At 43.5% G+C, this 19,736-nt stretch overlaps 1 long non-coding RNA gene across 1 annotated transcript in view; it reads left to right on the forward strand.

The window, feature by feature from the left end:
• Nucleotides 1-19,736, forward strand: part of Gm34354 — a 54,957-nt gene continuing 35,221 nt past the window's right edge. The window contains exons 1-2 of the long non-coding RNA XR_382523.2: nt 1-345; nt 8,435-8,663. This is a non-coding gene — a long non-coding RNA (predicted gene, 34354). The remainder of the gene's footprint in view (nt 346-8,434; nt 8,664-19,736) is intronic.

The following is a 19,736-nucleotide window of genomic DNA, read 5'->3' on the forward strand; positions in this document are numbered from 1 at the left end:
ACACACACACTTATAAATACCGTTGTATATATCCATCTGTTTCTATATTAAGCCAAGCATGAGTTAAGGCTGATGTCTCCAGCTCCAATCTGTTCCACTTGGAACATCTCCTACTCTTCTCCTTCGCTCTCTTACTTTCCTGAAACTTCTCACCAAACCAGGAAGAGATGTGGCCATCCTCCGTTTACCTGACTGTTCAGATCTAGCGCATATGCGCAATTACTTCCTCATGGGGAGCATGCGCAGTTACTTCCTCACAGAGCGCAATTGCACGAACCAAACTGCGGTACTTGTGAACAGATCTCTGGGTCTTCAGTCTCACAGACTCCACCGTCAGTTTCCACAGTGAGTAAGGATGGCACTTAAGTCTTTTAAATCAACTTTTTATCTCCTCTGCGTGGCATGAGAGCTGAACTGTATAAACACACCTCCCCACCCCCGTCAGATGGCATTCTGTCCAGCTTTGTCAGTGGAGAAATGCTGAAGAAGAAATGCCCCTGGTGTCCCTGTTTGTGTTCCTGGTGTTTCTGCCCAGCCTGTATCTGGCCACCAAAGCTCCCTTTCCCATGGGCCTCGTGACACTCCAGTGTAGAAGGGACCATGCAGGACTTACGGCTTTGTCGATATGGTTGTAAAATTCTTTAAAAAAAAAAAAGATTTGTTTTATTCATTAAGATTTATTTTATATATATATATATATATATATATATATATATATATATATATATATATCATTATATCATTGCTCTCTTCAGACACACCAGATCCCATCACAGATGGTTGTGAGCCACCATGTGGTTGCTAGGAATTGAACTCAGGACCTCTGGAAGAGCAGTCAGTGCTCTTAACCACTGAGCCATCTCTCCAGCCCAGTTGTGAAATTCTTAACAGTTTTATAATCCTGCATCTCTGCCTTTGTGTATTTATGTCCAGTGAGTTGAGGGGCGATGCCCGAGAACAGGAGAGATGACAAGATGGGTCTCGGTTCTCAGACACAGCAGGCAGTGTGTAGCATGAGTGCAAAGCAGTTCACCTGAATGTCAGGCATACATAGGCAGAGGTGACGCAGGCAGGGAGCCTGACTCCTACTGACCCTGACAGGAGGGACTGAGCCAAAACAGAAACATCATGGGAGGCTCCACAGAAGCCATGTTGGGTAAGAGGCAAACTTAGCAACTGTGACTAGATTCTATCTTTTTATCTTCAGCACAAACGTTAACTATGGCCCTAGAATCAGGTCAGGAATGTCCTATGCCTGATAGATAGTACTCTAAATAAGAGCATGCACATTGGCATTGCAAAGCATATTGGGCAGTTATTAGAAATTTTAAAGAATTTATAATCTCTAATTTTAGTATTCTAAAAGATTTGATATATATATATATATATATATATATATATGTGTGTGTGTGTGTGTGTGTGTGTCATTGTGTTCAAAAGAAAGAATAGCATTTTATATGAACCTTCCAATAAACCAATTATTAACAAGAGAAAAAGTTTTTAAATGAGTATCTTCTTGTCATTGAAAATGAAGCAATAAAATACATAGCAGTCATTTTGAATTAAACGCAAACTAGGAAGTCATCTTAGTTCCTTGTATAAACTCCTCAAATTGAAGCAAGTGTCAGAGGAGGCATTAGAATGCCATTTGTAAATTTATACTTAGAATTAAATGAAGACAAACAAAAATGCTTTATGTAAAGAGTTAAATCTTTTCCAGAAAACCATTTAAAAACTTACTCTAGATGTACAGAAATTTGTATTTCAAAATAATTTGTCAGAAATTGATCTTGATGTTGTCACAGCCTACAGTGTACTCTTAAGAGTTCCATTAACAGTTGCGTCAGCAGAAACATGCTTCAAATTGAAATTATTTATGATTTTTCATTGCCAAGAGCAGTTGATAACTCATTCCTTTATAACACGGAGAATGAAGCTGCTGAGTTTATGGCTTGTAGACAAGAGAGTTATAAATATCTCTTGGCCAATCAAGGTGGCATAGCAACTGAGTATCATTTATAATACTATATTAAATGATACCAACTGTATTATTTCATTGATATAGTTTATTAATTGTGAATTAGCATACTAAGTAACAGATTTAGCACTTCGCTGGAGTGTACAAAGCCCTGGGCTCAATTTCTAGCTCATAAAATAGTCAAACTCAAAGAACATAAGTTTTGTGAGTTGTGACATTGTTCTCATCCATGTCTTGCCATGACACTTCTCATATTAATGAACAGCATATGATAGATCCATTCTAGCATCCTGTTCTGTACTTTTTTCTCCTATCTCTTAAACAAGTCATTTTGCTTTGCATTTGGCCCCCACCACTCAAGGATCTCCTTGTAAAGGTATGTACTTAGTACACATCTTTAATCCCAAACAATGAAGGCAAACTTAGACTGTACAACGAAGCACCCACGTTTGAAAGTGATGTCTAATTTGAGTGACAGACAAAGTAACAAATCAGAGAAAGATTTGACAGAATAGGATATGTCCAACTCCCACGAGAAGAAAGAGGAAAGAGAAGCTACTTAAGGAAGCAGTATAGACAGGAGAGGAGGAGGCCACTTTACCAGAACAGTGACAGGCAGGTTGCAGAAAGAGAACAAGCTAGACACAGAGTTTTTCAGTAAATGACACAGTCTTGGGGCTCATAGTGTGATCAAATATACTGCAACATCTTGGAGTGTCTATCCTGCTGGACAGTGGCTTGATGGTGTTTCATCTTTAGCTCAGCAGTCTCCATACTCCACCCTTGGCTTCCAGCTTCAGTCCACTTAGCGGTCTACTGCAAAGTTCTTCTCCACTCTCCATTTGGCCTTAAGAGGGGTTCTTTTCCACATTTATTTCTTCTTTGGATATTTCGTCTCAGCACTCAGAGGTACCAACTGTTCCCTCCTCCTTTAGTTCTTGCATTTGTTGGCGTCCATCCTCCCTGAAGTTATTTCCACATCCTTTATATTGACGTTGACCCATTCATACTACAGTAATTCCTATCTTCTAATAGTATTGAGAAGCAGGTGCATGGAATTAACTCATCTGAATTTAGTTTGGTATAAAATGTCCTTCAAAAGCTTTGTGGATTCCAGGGGAGTCATATTCATATTCTGTGAAATCTCTTTCCCTGAGTGTAGGCTTGATCCATGGTGATTTGCTTCAAAAAACAGTAGATCATGACCTGTGGTGGGGTATCACTCCTTGGTGTTCATCTTTGCTACTTTAATCATATCATTTGAATAGCAGCCTGTGGCTTGCCCATTAGTCTTGTCCCGTGAGCATGCCTTGTGCTACTACTTGTGTCGTTAACTAACTTCAGGTAAGGACCTGTTCCCCTTGTGCCCACCTTGCCTTGAGGGAACTTACCACTAATACCAACTCTCTGACCTCCACTATAGGAGTTTGTAGTTTGGAACTTGGCTACTCTGTAGAATAATGTCTGAGTGTGCTTCTTATTTATCTGCCACCTTGCCTCCACCAGGATACAGGGTCTCTTTGTAAAGCATTAAGAAAGTGCTAAGCATTCAATTAGAAGTTGATGACCTTACTTGGCTTCTTCTTATCTCTTCCCAGAGCCTTAGCTTAACAATAGCCAACAAGATACATTATCTTATAGTCGATGCTTTTATCAAGTTTGTAAGAATCCCCATAAGCATTACCAGATAATACTGCTCCAATTCACCATGTGTGACATTTTAAGTAGTTTTCTAGTTGCCTTGTACCAAGAGTTACACAAACACCTAGCTATGGCCTTTATTATCAGAGAGAGAGAGAGAGAGAGAGAGAGAGAGAGAGAGAGAGAAGAGACCCAGATTAGGCTCCCTCTCAGCACCTCTTCTAATTTCATCTTAGTCAAAAACAACATAGGGGAGGATTTATTTACTCAAAGACTACATGCCTAGGGAATGGTGCTGCCCAAAGTGGGCTGAGTCCTCCTACATCAATTAACAATAAAGACATTCTCCCACAGGCCAACTATCTCTTCAGGGGACCGAAGCTAACCCAGCTTGACAGTGAGGATATTTGGAATAATACTTTGTTTTTTCAGGTCATTCTTAGTAGCATTCTTGGACACTTTTAGAGGCATGTCTTAGGTAAAGATCTGGGAAAGAGAAAGTGAAGAAGTAATACAAAGAAAAGGGAAAGCACAGTAGTGTAGTACATTCACTATACCCATAGTGTCTTTGACGTAGCCAAGCTCCTACATTGCCACTACTTTTATATGCCACTACCAATATGATTTCTCCACATATGATCCAAGTGTGCCAGCCAAATAAGCAGATTGTCTGAGTGAATCATAGAAAGACCACTCAAACATGCTGCTGAGATTTCCCCACCACATTCTCTGAAGGCAGGGGGGATCCTTTCAGAAAGGGACCCTTGAACAACATATAACTCTAACCATTATAGTCATTAATTAACTTCTGTCTTCTTTCATTAAACAAAGTAAGGTCTAAGAAATATGTTCAGTTCCTATTTGGCATCTGGACATCTGGGGAAATTTATATATTCATATATATATATAATAAGAATACAGAAATCAGGGTTAACTTTAAAGATCGGTGTAGGTTTCCATAATAAGGAGGTAGTAGACAGACTCCGCACCATGCTGCCCTGTATCTTGAGTTCTAGCTACTTGTCCAACATTTAGATCTAAGGAAGTTACTTGGCCTTTAAGAGGTAGAGACCTGCTTTCTAGTAAAGGCAAATCTCAAGAACCTGTCTTCATCTTCTCTCTGGCATGGGCAGGTCTGAGAAGAACCTGTCACTATACAAAGGTTTTCAGCATTGCAGAGGGCAGAAGCAAAGGTGGATCATTGAAGTGGGTAAGAATGAGGAGGCTGTATTTCTTTTCCCTACTTAGGTTTTTTTTTAAATAAAGTTTTTAAGTTTTTAAAAATAAATTACAACTTTTAACACTTAAACTTGTTCCACGATCCTTATTTCTGAGACTCTCTCTTTATTATAGTTTAGTTTATTATAGGTATAACAAATAACTACAGAAGGTCGACCAAATGGCTTGATGACTTCCCTCACATTCATTTGGGACAAAAACAGTGGAAGGAAATTCCAGCTACTCATTCTCTTACAAGCAGAGGTTTGCAATGATTGTTCTAAAAAAAAAAAATGAAAATATGACCAGGATCATTGGGTTCCTGAAAGTTCTGGGGACGCCCAGAGATATTTTCTGCTCAGCCATTCTATTTAAGAGCAGGAGGAATTAATTGTACACCTTGCTGAGGGGGGAAAGGCATATTGCATATTCCAAGTACCAAATCTTTCTTTTGGGATTAGAATATGGAGCTGACAGGGAGAAAATACTTTCAAGATGTTGTGATGGGGAAAACCCCTTAAGATTCCAGTTCTTCAGAATCCAGTATTAGGCAACACCTGCATGGATACATATCTCTGGGGTAGAAATATGTATTGTCTCTCAGAGACTGTAAACCAAACATCCTCTTGCAATCCATAATCGAACACAATTCACCTGAGCAATCCAGACATAGAGTAGGGAAAAGTCACAAGAACTCCCTTCCTAGGGTCTCCAAGTATTTCCAGATAGTAAAGCAATGAAGAGCAATTTCCTCCTTGGAGAATCTCAATCTCTCATCTGAAAGTCAGCCAGATGACTGCACAGTTTTTCAGTCTCCCTAGTTCCCAATGTGCTTCCAACACAGAGCAGCCCCTGCCTGTGCAGAGGTGGTCTGAGTCAGGAGAAGATCTAAACAGGGGGGAAAAGGGCAGAACATGGTTCCATCTGACCTTCATCAGTGTGTTCTTTCTGAACCTTCATTTCCTCATCTGTAAAATGAGATTGTAGTATCTAGTTCAAATTATTGTAATAATTTTGTGAGAACAAAGGGTGGTAAGTTCCCTGCACAAAGCACACATTCCTGGAGGCTCAGATACTTTCCTTATTGAGTCAGAGTGGCATGCATTTTAATCCCCAGCACTTTCCATAGTGCTGCTATATCATATGGGCCCAAATGTATTTGTGGAATAAAATAATCAAATTAGTCATTTCTTACTTCCCATCAAGGTTACCCTATAGACAAAGCCTACTCCTACAACATGGCCATACTCAGAAAAAGCCTTAGCAAGGTCTCTGCTTTTCATGTATTCTATACCTTTGTGGTAGAAATGTAAATGGACATAAACACTTTGGAGAACAATTGGGATGGAGATTTCATGAAGAATTTGAATACACATGTACCCTGAGACTCATACATTCCATTTAAATGTACACATCTCCAATAAAGGTCTTTATACATCAACTCGACTCCCTGCTATTGTTATAAATAGCTGAGAGAAGTCAACTTATAAGGACAAGGGGTTTTGGTGCACAGTTTGAGCTCATGATCACTTGGTACATGGCTTTGGGGCCTGAGGCGAATAAAGACTAAATTATGGTGGCAGTGTGATAGAACAAAGCCTTTCACCATCAGAAACTGGAAGAGAGAAAAATACAGAGACTAATGTCTCAAAATTCCCTTCCAGGACACACCTCTAGGGCCCTGAAACCTCTTATTAAGCTGCCTTACCTCACAGACCACTAGAGACCACATTTCTAATACTTAGGCTTTTCAGGGACGTTTCACAGCCAACTGTAGCCTCTCTATGTGCAACAGTGTTTATTTCATACTAGAAAGCAATTGAAAACAACATAAAAGTTAAGTCACTAGAGGATTAACATTTTTAATGTCATATCTTATAAAAGTCTCAAGGAGCTGTATTTTGTCCAATATAAAAGTCTCAAGGAGCTGTATTTTGTCCAATATAAATGATTGTCTTATAGAGGATTTTTTGCAGAGCTGTCATTTAGAAGGAATGCACATAGACTAGAATTGTGTGTGTGTGTGTGTGTGTGTGTGTGTATGAAGCCTCCCAAGGCCCAGAGGAGTTAAGCAATTTGCCTAAGAGTTCACAGTTGGGTATAAAAGATGCATCTAATCTAAGCTTGGAGCCCTGAATTCCCAGTGCTCTTTCTAATCGCACTTGGTCAAGTTTCTATACTTGAGTTATCTACAGGAACCTGAAAGCAGGTTTGAGTTGAATCATCAGAAGTGTTCATATATAGTGGAAGGCCATGTGCATGGGAGGTCAGACACAATGGTGAGCCATAGATGTAGGAGGTTCACTGAGAGAAAGAGCTATGCAAAGCTAGTTATTTGCTTTTATTAATGATAATCTTGGCGATAACAACAACAAAAAAAGAAAATTATTGCATAACAGTGCTGCATTTGAGTGTCAGATTGACAAGGGGTCAGCTGTCCTGGCTAGTTTATGTCAGCTTGACATGTCGAGAGTCATCAGAGAGGTGGGACATCAATTGAGAAGATGCCTCAATGAAATCAGGCTGTAGGCAGCCTGTGGGGCATTTTCTTAATTAGTGATTGACTGGGGAGGGACCACTCCATTATGGGTTGTGCTATCCCTGGCCTGATGGTTCTGGGTTCTGTAAGGAAGCAGTCTGAGGAGCAAGCCAGTAAACAGTACTCCTCCATGGCCTCTGCATCAGCTCCTGCCTCTAGGTTTCTGCCCTATTTGAGTTCCTGTCCCAACTTCCTTCAGTGATGAACAGTGATGTGGAAGCCTAAGTTCAATAAGCCCTTTTCTCCCCATATTGTTTTTTGGCCATGGTGTTTCACAATGGTAATAACCCTAACCAGCAGCATGACAGCTTAGGAGTCTTAGAAGATTTATTTTCTTATTTATTTTCTAAAAACTCACAAGCTAGCAGAAGCATAAAGGGTCAGGATTCTATAGAAACAGCATTATCATAGCTCATTCCTAAATATGCAAGATCTCTGTGTGTCATATCATGTACATACAAGATGAAAATGGCATCTTAAGCCACACAACATTAGGTCTCTTATACTGTGCCCAGATGTGTCCTCGGTGGACTTTGCCTGTCCCCTGAAGCAGTGCCATCCACTCAGCTTCAGTGAAGACCTGCTGTTGGGTAGGCTTGTTATGGAGGGCAGTCCATTGCAATGTCGGTGACACCTCGTACATGCTCTGCAGTGCTTTCGTCTTTTGGATTGTCATCTCAAAAGCATGCCTGCCTGTCCTGTATTTACCGTGAAGAGACAATAACTTGGCTGCTTGAGATGGAAAAGGCTGTCAGAGTCCCTGATGAGTCAACCCTCTGCTCCGTCTTAGGGACCATATCTGTTCTGTCTCATGTCCAAGAATCTGTAGCTGTTGCTGGCGTGGGAGTGACATGCAGCACCTCAGGACAAGGTGCCCCGAGACCCAGCACCACACCCCTGCTGTCTCCCATAATCACTGAGAGAATTTACCCCAAGGCCTGGACATACCTGACTTCACTTGTCTCTAGGTTTCCTCGCCCTCCTGTTAAAAATCCCCACATTGTTAGGAATTGGTCTTAGAAGAGCCTTGATCTCTCTCCAATCTCCTCCTTTCACAGATATTCTCCAGTGGATCAATGCCCAGGTTGGACTTTTGTCAGGAATGATTTATCGAAGAGATACATTTCCATCAGAATCTTCCTGAAGCAATCATCTCGGGGACGTATGCTTATTGGATCTCATTATAAGTCCACAGCTTTGCTGCCAAGATATTAAGTAGTACCACACCTTTGAAAGCCACTTATGGCTGTTCATAATGCAGCAGAGGTGGCTCATTTCCCAGACCAGGTGAGATGCATACCTTTCTGATTTGTTAGGCTGGAAGCTCACAGTAATGATGTTTGGGACTGTACTTGGCTGAGCTGATGCGTCTTCTACCCCTTAAATACATCCTAGGTCTTCATGAGAAGGGAGTGTATGGAGTGAGGAAGGGTAACCCATTGCTACCTGATGGTGACCCACTGGCTTCCACAGGCTGCTGGGCAGGATAGGTACAGGGTCTTCTGATTCCCCAAGCTAGACTACTTTTTGAGGCACACCAGCATTCTTGGATTCCATGAGTTTGACTTTTGCTTGTTTGTGTTTGTTTGTTTGTTTGTTTGTTTTAATCAGTATCCTTTGAGACAAGGCTTTCTTTGTAGCCCAGGATTGCCTCAAACCTATTTTTATGATTATTTTTATTTGTGTGTCTGTGTGGGGGAATGCACGTGTGGGGACATCCATGTACAGACACCAACGGAGAGCCAGAAACGTTGGTGCTAGAGTTACAGGAGCACCCTGCATGGGTGCTCTGAAAAGGCAGTGTGCAAACACTAAGCCATCCCTCTAGCCCACCACCTTAGGCTCTATACCTTCTTCTACAATTCCCTCATGAATCTTAGAACTACATAGATCCTATTTGCTTTGTACTTAAATATTATCGCAATACATCCATGTTTTAGACCTGTGGTTTGGTCAGCCCTGCTCTGGTTTCTTTCCAGCTGTGAGAGCATCTGAATATTCAGGAGAGGCAACGGTAGGCAGTTAGGTTGGAAGCTCCTCTGTTAGGCTGGAAGCTCACAGTAATGATGCTATGCGGCTGTACTAGGCTGACTGATGTGTCTTCCTCCCCTTAACAGAATCTAACAGGGAATCTAAGGGCTGTAAGACTGCAGAGGTCACAGAGATGAGCCACTGACCAATTCTTCAGTTTCCTGGACACAGTAATAGTTACGTCACTTGCTTTTCAACTATGAAATAGAAGGTTCAGTGTAAACTGTAAACACTGGGCTGGGCTTTGCTGGCAGAGGACACAGCGTATGGTGGAAACAGTCCCTCACCAAAAAGCCTAAAGATCAATCAGTTAAATTGAGAAGAAAGAGATAGGAGGGGAGGGAGGCAGGAGTGGATGGAGACACAGTTTCTTTGATAAATATTTGTTGAGCATAGTTGGTGACAAATTCTTTCCTTGTTGGCACAAGTTGATGTCTAGAGACTCTGTTCAGAGGAAGTTCATGTATGTTTTCAGACAGCACATTAATCAGGGATCCCCCACGTCACCAAGACCACAGAGATGCAGCTCACTGACAATGTAAGAGATCAAGCCCTGTCTGGGGACCACGTGCTGTCCTTGCAAGATAGAGAGAATGAGATTCTTACTAAACCTTGCACACATGTGACTGTCCACCATTCCACCCCAGAAAACCTTCTGGACGCACTCAGCCTGCTAGTCTTGTTCCCAGAGCCAACCTGAGCCTGACCTCACCATGCTGCCTTGCCTGCTCCTCCACCACAAGCTGGAAGCCAACTGTTTCTCTGTGCAATGTTTTGTGACCTAGTAATGACAGAGCACATAGCATCTGCCAGGCTCAGTTCCCACTGGAAATCCCCTGCAGATGTGTGGTGACGGGAAGGGTCTGCATACCATACACAATTTCTCTAGACGTAGGTCAGCACGCCCACATCCTCTGTCCTTGAGATACATAGGTGGCAAAGGATGATGGTGAGGGACCCATCTTATAGTCACTAAACCTCCAAGGGCCCATGTGTTGATTTTTCTCTGAGGGGCATCTCTTGTCAGCTGTGGATTTGCAGTCATTGCTACTCTGTCTTTAAAGGGGCCATCCCTATTTTCCTTTTATGTCAAAGCATCATGCTAAGATTTACAGATGTTTCTTGACAGCAGCTCTTTGGCTTTGGGATCATCTTTTGTAGCACGGTCTTCAGTTGAGTTGCCAAGCACGTGGGATGACAACATGGTGGTGTAATAACTTAATTGTGTGCCTCAAGATTTTTATGCCTTGAGAAGATTCCTTGGAGCTCCATGAGAATTGACCCCAGCTTTTCACGGAGCTCTGCCCATGCCCTCACATTCCCCTAGGTTGCCTATGCTCTGCAGTGAAGGTTAAAGCAGACATACAAGGACTGTGACCTTCCTGCACTGAATACCTGCTTGGTAAATGTCCACCTCAAAGGGAATTAGACACTGCGCTGAGCCAAGACTTTCTGGCAGCATTTTGCTTGTGCCAGGCCCAGAGATGTGTCTGTCACCCCCTAACTATGAGTGAAGAGTGAGGCAGAGAAGGTCGTAGAACTTATTCACAGCTTTTCCTGTGTTTGCATCCACCACAACATGTCTTTGTGTAGTTCTAAGTTTTTGAGATGTTCGGACCTGGGTACTGTACTTCAGTCATCCCCACCCATTCCTCTGCCCTGCCTACAGCTCCTCCCATATCTTTCTCGGGCCCTCTCAAGTTCATGAGCTCTTCTGTAAGTCTTACTGGCACACACAGAAAACAAACAAACAAACAAAACCCACTGAGTATTCTAGTGTAGCCTCTCTCTCTCTCTCTCTCTCTCTCTCTCTCTCTCTCTCTCTCTCTCCTGCCTGAGACCTTGTAAAATTTCCCATCTACGTTGGCATGTTGAATGGAATTGTATTACGTAGGTCTTGATTAGGCGTATTCTTAAGATTTCCTGAGTTCAGCTTCCTTGTCCTATGTAGCAGACAGTATAGAGCAGCAGGCATCCCCCTCTTCTGGCTCTTTCTGCCCCATCTTCCAGATCTTCTCAGCATAGTTCTTAGGCACAGGGTTATGGACACAGCATAGCCCTTAGGTATGGGGTCATGGACACAGCTCAGCCCTTAGGTATAGGGGAATGTCCTGGCATAGCCCTTAGATATTGGGTTATGAACATAGCATAGCCCTTATGTGTAGGATTATGGACACAGCATAGCCCTCCAGTGTAGGGCTATGGACATGGCACAGCCCATAGGTATAGGGCCATGGCCACACTGGTTGAGGCAGAGCACTCCCCCCACCCCCAGACACTTATTCTCCACATTTCTTTACGTCTGCGTTTCTGTGATGTGTCTGTCTGCAGAGAAGGGTTTCCTAACAAAGGTCACAGTGTTGTGTCATGTTGTTGTGTGGTACTCAGTGCTCACTCTACATGATGATTCCTGGAAAACAGCTGGTCCCCAAGTCCCATCGCAGGCAACCCTCTCAGGTGGGCTAGGTGCTGTCCAGAGTTAAGTGTTCTTTGTAGCTCCACAGTGGAACCCATGTATCTGATCCTGAGTGTAAGGGAAAAGAAAAACAGATGGGCACACCCGTGAGTACACAGGCTTTTACTTTCACTCTCGTAACACTTTTCTTGCTTATCAGCAATTTGATTTTGAAATGCCTTGTGGCCATTCAAACATTGAAGGTGTGCTTAACAATAAGATGTGTGAGTCTTCCCGGCTCCAAACCTCTCGTGCCCACTCACCACCCCCACTCAAGAATGAGTGGAAACTATGTAGCGCTTGTTCTTCTAAACAGTCTGAATTTACAACAACCACACACCCTCCAAATCTTCGGACTTACTAGGAAAGGTGGTCAGAGGAATGAATGTGTCAGAGCATAGTAACACACATGCATGAATATATCAAAGAGAGCCCATTACCTTGTATACTTGCTAAGCTATACATTAATAGACAGGTATATGTATATATCTGTATGTTGAAGTAAAACAGAAAGTACTCCTGAAGCAGTATATGTAATTCAAGACACTGCCATTTTTAGCCTCCTATATGAATGGCAGATGTTTGAGAAGTGCCTTGCTAGCACGGGGACTGTTCACATACCGCAGTTATTTAAATATTTGTTTCTTAAACTAGGTCAAACGTGCCCCTTGTTTATGTTACTTCTTGCTCAGCACACTAGTTCTTAGGCTTTTCTGTAAAGATCCATTTTCTCAATAAGGGGCCTGTTTGTTTGTTTGTGTGTTTGTTTTTTCCAATTACTGAGCAAATTTAATGAGGTTTTATGCAGAAAGAAAGCTAACATGGAATATTGGTTCCCTCAGGAGATCAGAAAATTGGTTTATGACTAACCAAGTTAAAAGAAGAGACTCTTTTGGGGGAATGCTCCCATATCAAGTACAGTTGGTAAGAGTGAGGACCATTATGTTTATATTCCAAACCTCTTTCCATCTCTCTACTTCTGTGGCTCCTCCTGTCTTTGGAAAAGGGGAGAAAAGATTTGAGAGTTGGAAGTGCAGGTGATATAGGGAATGTGTTCAGAAGTAGATAATTAGGGGAAATTAAAAAAAACTCCAAATGGATGTGTATCATTAGATAAAGTATTTTATACAAAGCTCATGGAAGAGGTTGCTGAAGTTTAGATTTGGAGGCTGGCCAGTAGGACTCCAGTTTCTCTACACCTCACCCCAAAGCCCTAATTTCCCCATCAGGACCTGGGGGTCTGGGGGAATCTTAGATTATCCCAGTCATCTGGGGAAAGTTGGGAAGAGAGCAGGAGTCAGAGAGGAGGAGTCAGGCAGCATCTCTGGGAGGGAGGTCCTGTTCTCACAGACAGACTCTAGAGTCCTACATTTCCTGAGTGACCTGAATGTGTTATAGGTGTGTATGGCACAGCAGGTCTCTCACCAGACAGGAGCAGGTTCAGAGCACAGCTAGCGAGCAACACCAAAACCCCATAGGTGACTGAGATGTAACCATCTCCTTAGATAGCTTTATTTTATTTTGTGTGTGTGAGTGTATGGTCATTTAATAGAGAATGGACTCCATTTGGCTCAAGAATACTTGCTATCCAGTTGGTGGAACTGTTTGGGAAGAATTAGGTGTGTGGCCTTGTTGGAGGAGGTGTATCAGTGGGTGAAGGCTTTCCCTGTTACCTATTTTTTGGTCAAGATATAGGTTGTCAGCTATTTCTCCTAGGACGTGGCTACACCATCACAGACTCTCACCCCTGAAATTGTAAGCCCGATTAAATATTTTCTTTTGTAAGTTGCCTTGGTCATAGCAGTAGAAAAGACCAGGGCAGAGTATTTTTCCTGCATGTACGTATGCACACCATGTCTATACCTGGTACATACCTGGGTCAGAAGAAGGCATCAAACCCACTGGAACTGAGTTGTGGATGGTTGTCAGCTACTATGTAGGTTCTAGGAACTGAACTCAGATCCTCTGTGAGAGCAACAAGAGAGGCCATATTCTTAACCACCGGGTCATCTCTCCAGCCTCAGTGACAGATCTTAAAGTCCAACTCTTGTGCTCCTTGCCTGTGAACATATGGGTGCAGGCCCCTCTTTTGCCTAAGGAATCTGTCAGGACTTTTTCCTGAACATTTGCAGAATTGAAAACTGTGGGATTTGGGGTCCCATTCCCTGGTGAAGACAGACGATGTCTGAATCCACAACCTTGGAGCCATGAGCTACAGTTTCAGCATCAGAACGCGTTCTGCACTGTATAATCTCTCTCAGCTTCTTGCAAATCTGGAGCTAGACTAATTTGTAGGCCTGTCATGAGGTACTGACATTATGCTAAAAATCTGCCTCCACAGATCACACAGTATAAGCAGTGTCGTCTTTACTCGGCAGGGAACGCTAGCTTAAGCCTAAAGCTGGTGGTGCTATGTACGTATAAGAGGAGGTCGGTGTACACACCTCAGAGAGCGAGCTTAACAAATGCCATAGAGGAATCTGCAGCAAGAGTCCAGAATGGGGTTCCCACATTCGTTCTGAAGATGTCAGCAAGAGAGAGACTCAGATTTAAGGCAAGCTCTGCGAGTCACATACCATTTACTCTGCAAAGCCCAGCAGGAATAGGGTAGGTTGACTCTGAGATCATGGAAGATGTGAGACAGGCCCATCGCCACAGGGCACCCTTCCTTATGTCAAACCACCAAAATCTTCTCAGTACCTGTGCTAAGACATCTGAATCTGAGGCCAGGAACTGCAGCCTCGGGCACCAGAAGATGGCCTCTCCCATAAGACTATTATAGGTTCCTATGGTCTTGGCTCACTCCCATGCCACAGTATGTCTCAGAATACACTTGAGATCATTGTTTTTGGTGGTGATAATGCAGGGGATGGCGTGTCAGAACTGGAAAACCCATACACAACAGTAAAGCAGGTTTATTTGCAGAAGGTGAGTCTACCCATGGATAACTTGGCCACAACCCAGGGGCCTAGGCAGTGGAAGCCTCAAAAGGGAGGGATCTGGAAGGGAAGGAGCTCTGAGACCCTGGGTGATAGAGCCCCATCCTTGCTAGTCCGATCTGGGACCTAAGATTCTTCTGAGGCTAACTCGACCTGATATGCCTCAGTTTCACCACTTTCCAGAAGAACTGAACACGCAACACTCCTCATGTGGCGGGTGCTGCTTGGAGAGTGAGTGCTGTCTAGATCTCTTGGGAATTACCCTCTGGAGCACAAGGCAATCACTTCCTAAATACATCTCTAAAAACCACTTGACAAGATCAGCTCCAGATGAGCAGTGTGCGTTCTCCTGCTCAGCCTCCAAGTGGCCCCATCTTCAGGAGATACGTGCCCCAGAACTCTCCTCTCACAGGAGACAAAAAGCAGCCCCGGGGCAAGGATCTCCCAAATGTCCCTTGAGTGTAAGGTTCTGAGTTGGTCTTTTCTCAGGAACCACTCACTCCACACACTTACCACAGACCACGTGGCAACAGAGCCCTCGGTCAATGAACCTAATCAGCCCTGCTCCAAAAGTCTGGCTTCCTTACCTGTTGCTGCCTGGCCCTGTTGACGGGTGGCTGTGGCTTCCTGTTTTATTGTCTATCAGGAGAAGTTTGGGGCCCCGTTCTACCACATATAAACAATTTGAAACAAAGCACGTTTTCTTTGTCTCCAAGGGTGCCTTGTTCTGTCGCTAACATGCCTCATTTGGGGACATAAAGGGTAGAGAGAGGAGGAATATGGTCACTATTACTTGGGAGTAGTCATCCTTGCCTCCCAGACAAGTACAAAGCTTATAAAAGACCCACCTAAACAGAAGGAGAAAGCAAAGAAACAGTGTACTTCACAGCTTGGTATGCAGAGCTCAGTGAGTAAAGTGTGTTGCACAATGGTGTGAGCCAGAGTTCAGATCCCAGCATGCACTGAACAGTCCTGCATAGCAGCCCACGCCTATAATCCCAGCACTGGGGAACTGGAGAAACCAGTGTCCCAGAGGTTCACTTGCCAGCTAGTCTAGTCAAACAGCAAAGCCACAGGTGACAAGTGGCAGAGAGATGCCTGACACTGACCTCTGACCCTCACAGATGCACCCGTGCGTGCATGCACCGGCACATATCACAGAGTAAGATCCAGGACCATTCCAGTTGTGGTGAACGATTGCATAGAAAACTGTTATGCGATGATAACTTGCAGCAAGGAGTCTGACCATCTGAAGGTGTTGGGGAAGTCACCCGGAAGAGGGGAGGAAAGAAGCGGAGCCTCAGTAGAGGTCCAGCCAATCAAAAGACCTGGGGCCTGGTGGCTCTTTCTGCCGCTTTGCAATCAGGAAGCACCGAAAAGATGAAAGGTCATGTTCACCAAAACAGGAAGAAGTAAGAAGTTGGCTGCTTCACTTAGGAAACTGGTATCCATTCCGGAGATATAACTTTGCCTTTCATGAACTGGTGGCATAGGACTCGGGGTGATATGGATCTGTTAAGAGGTATTTAGAAGTGTGAAGGTTCATGTATGGTTGGCCCAGGATATGGCACCGTTAGGAGTAAAACCCTAACTAAGACAAGAAGATACACTCATAGGCTTGATTGGGTTACGTCAGAAGAGAAGGGAATCTTAAGCTTGACTTCAGTTTCCTCACTAGAGATGGGTACCTCGGGGTGAGTCGGGACAGATGAGTAGGAGTCCATCATCACTCCAGCCTTGGACATGACAGGAGCGCCACACCCAGCTGCAGCGGTGTCCCCAGAAGAGGACACTACAGGAAACACATGATACAAACAGTGGCTCTGGTGGCCACTGATACCTTCAGGTTACCTAAATTGTATGGTCATTTCTAAAATCAAATTTTCTCCAGAATACCTTTGAGACTGGCCATATTATTGGCCTGTGACTTTGCTTAGTGACACCCAGACTCTAAGGGAAATATTAGACCCAAACTCAGAGGAAAAAAATTCTCTCCTTGGGATATCCATCTATAAGGTCTTACATCGGGGCTGGAGTGGGCATATTTGTGTTCCTTGGTGCTCAGTAAGGCTGTAACATCCTATTGACACCTTAGTGACCAGGATGGAAGTCCCCGTGATGATGGCACTTTAAGAAAAGGAAATCCCCAGACAGCTCCTTCAAAGGCGTTGAGGTTAATGCTTCTATTTCTTGAGACTCCTGGTAAAGCTGTGTGCGTGTGTGTGTGTGTGTGTGTGTGTGTGTGTGTGTGTGCTCATGTTTATATATGTATGTGTATATGTATGTGTGTGTACATATATGTGTGTGTATGAGTATATATATATATGTGTGTACATATATATGTGTATGTGTATATATGTGTGTGGTTGTATGACATTTTGACATAGAGATATAAATTTGTTCCATATTTTAATGCTTACATTAAAGAATTCAGTACTTTAAACAAATTCACAATAAGACATAATTGGCCATAATTGATGAGGATTATGGGATTTATAAACATTTGAAGCTTATAGTTTAGTGTTGGCAATATGGCATTCTGATGAAACCGAAAGCAAAATATCACACAGCATGGCGTGAGCATGCGCCACAGTTTGTTTGACTTATTAGTGGGTGAACAGGGAGACAATGACACAAGTTCAAGCAGAGAATCTGAGTGATCTGAAGCTTTACAGCGAGCGACACAGAAACGCTAGGTGAGAATCCCGCATTAGACTCTGAGTGATGAGTTCAGCACAGGCCAGAGAAACCCTGCAGCCCACACACAAGCAAGGCTTAGGCGTCACAGTGAAGAACTCACAACCTGTGCTCCATTCCTAAGTTGTGAGAGTTTTCTGACCCTGGACCAAAGTTGTCATATCCTATGACAGATATCTTCTATTCTCCGAGGTATCCATGTGTCTTCAGGGTCGTGGTCATCCTGGCTGAGGGACCCAAGGGCAAAGGGTGAGTGGTCCTTCCTGTCCACCCCTAAGATCTCCAAGTTCTCCCCTTCAGCTTCATGGATGCCCATCAGCTCTACCAAGCTCCAAACTGAAAACCCCTCCCACACACACTGGAGCCACATAGTGAACAGTAGAGTCCTGAAGCCAATCACTGAGGCTGCAGAGCCTGGCCTTTCCTGCAGCCTGGGTAGAGGAGTCATCACAGAAAGCTGTTTACAGGGTGAGCAAAGGCCCCTCATGGAAGAGAGAGCCCTTTGGAGCAGTTACCCTTCAGGAGTGAAATCTATAACCTTGTGTGTTAGAAGAGACAACCTCAGGACATGTTGTTTCAGAACCCAAAATGTGATGAGCTTTACCAAAACCCATCATCCACAAAAGTCCAACTCTCCTCCACAGTGGATGCTGTTAGGGCCCAATCAGGAGCACACCTTCAGATCTGAAGTCTACATGCAAACTCCCATCATCTTGTAGAGCCCTGCCATCTATAAAACCTGAAGCAGGGCTTCAGTATGCACCAGTAACTTTGTTAAGTGAGTTTGTATGTGATGTATGTATATCACGTGTATGTACATGCATATGTATGTGGTATGTGTATATTTGGTTCGTGTGTATATGGTGTGTATATATGCATGCGTGTGTGTATATGAGATATGTGCATGTATGTATGTGGTGTGTGTGTATGTTTCTGTTTACAATCAATTCAGGAATTTTACCAAAACAAGCTCTGTAAGTCTGATTGTCTTGGGAACTGTTGAGGGTGTTTAAAAAACAAACAAACAAATAAACCACAAATGTAATGAGCTACTCTTTGCCACTCACTATCAAATACCACTAATCAGATTTTCAACAGACTGTTGATAAGCTATAATCCTGATCTGCACGCACATGAGACACCCCTGCCATCCTCACTCCTGAACTGATAGACTGTCAGTCTTTAATTTCCTTTTGGCAAAGCTTGTAAGAAATGTTGTTTATTTCATCAATAACTTATGTGCGATTTGCTGCTCTGATTTGCCATGTGCAAAGTCTAGGAAACGGAGATGCTGTCTGATCCCCTGGAAGACTTCCCCGGCGAGAGCAAAGAGGTGACGTAAAGCAAGGAAGAACCCAGTAAGAAGGGGACATGTCATGTCTTCCAAGAAGAAGGTTTCTAGAGATAGGCTGCCTGTATTAGCTTAAGGGACTGAAAAGGGATCTGGCCTGGTCTTGGTCATGTAGATAGCATAGAGGTCATTTGGGCTAAGTAGCCACCTCTGGTCCTGAGTGGGGGAGACTGGGGAAGCTCATGGCTGTACCTAAGGGTCATTTAGTAACCTCAGTGTCATTTAGATTACTAGCCTTCTCTTTGAAAGGACAGTTCTGGGTGCTTAACCATGCCTGGGCTCCCTGGAGATCAGTGGTTGCAAGAACCTTTGCGTTCCCAACAGGAAAGAACGAAAGAACAAAATAAAGGAAGTAGGACATAGCCTGAATGACTGGGAGGGTAGCGCGGGAGGACTCAGCCTGTAGCTTTGAAGACTGGACTATCTACTCTGGAGGTAGTGAAGGGTTTATACGGGACAGTGCTGATGACATTCCTACTTTTAAAAGGTTGTAACATGAACTGACTTTTGACAGTGTCTTAGTAATAAAAAAAGCACCTACTATACACTGGGAATTCAAAGACTTTCTTATGTCCCTTGCCGTAGACAACTGTTCTTGCATGTACTGTTCCTCATTGTAGCCACACAAAGCGTTGACCCCTTTGTCCCCTGCTTTTCAGTCAGCAGTGCAACACTCACCCACATAAGGGATTAGAATGCCAAGATGTATATTATGTATAGCAATCCATAACATAAAGGCATGTGGAGGTGGGAGACTGAAAAGATTATGGAGAAGGGTATACTGCCTCTTTGGGCCTCCTCCATTGTGGATGATTTGGGGCAAGCCACTATCAGATGCTGCACTGTTTCGTGTCACTTACAGAAGGGGCTGAGACCTCATCACCTCA

The sequence above is a fragment of the Mus musculus genome, chromosome 13 (assembly GCF_000001635.26).
Source record: "Mus musculus strain C57BL/6J chromosome 13, GRCm38.p6 C57BL/6J".
NCBI classification, from domain to species: Eukaryota; Metazoa; Chordata; class Mammalia; order Rodentia; family Muridae; genus Mus; species Mus musculus.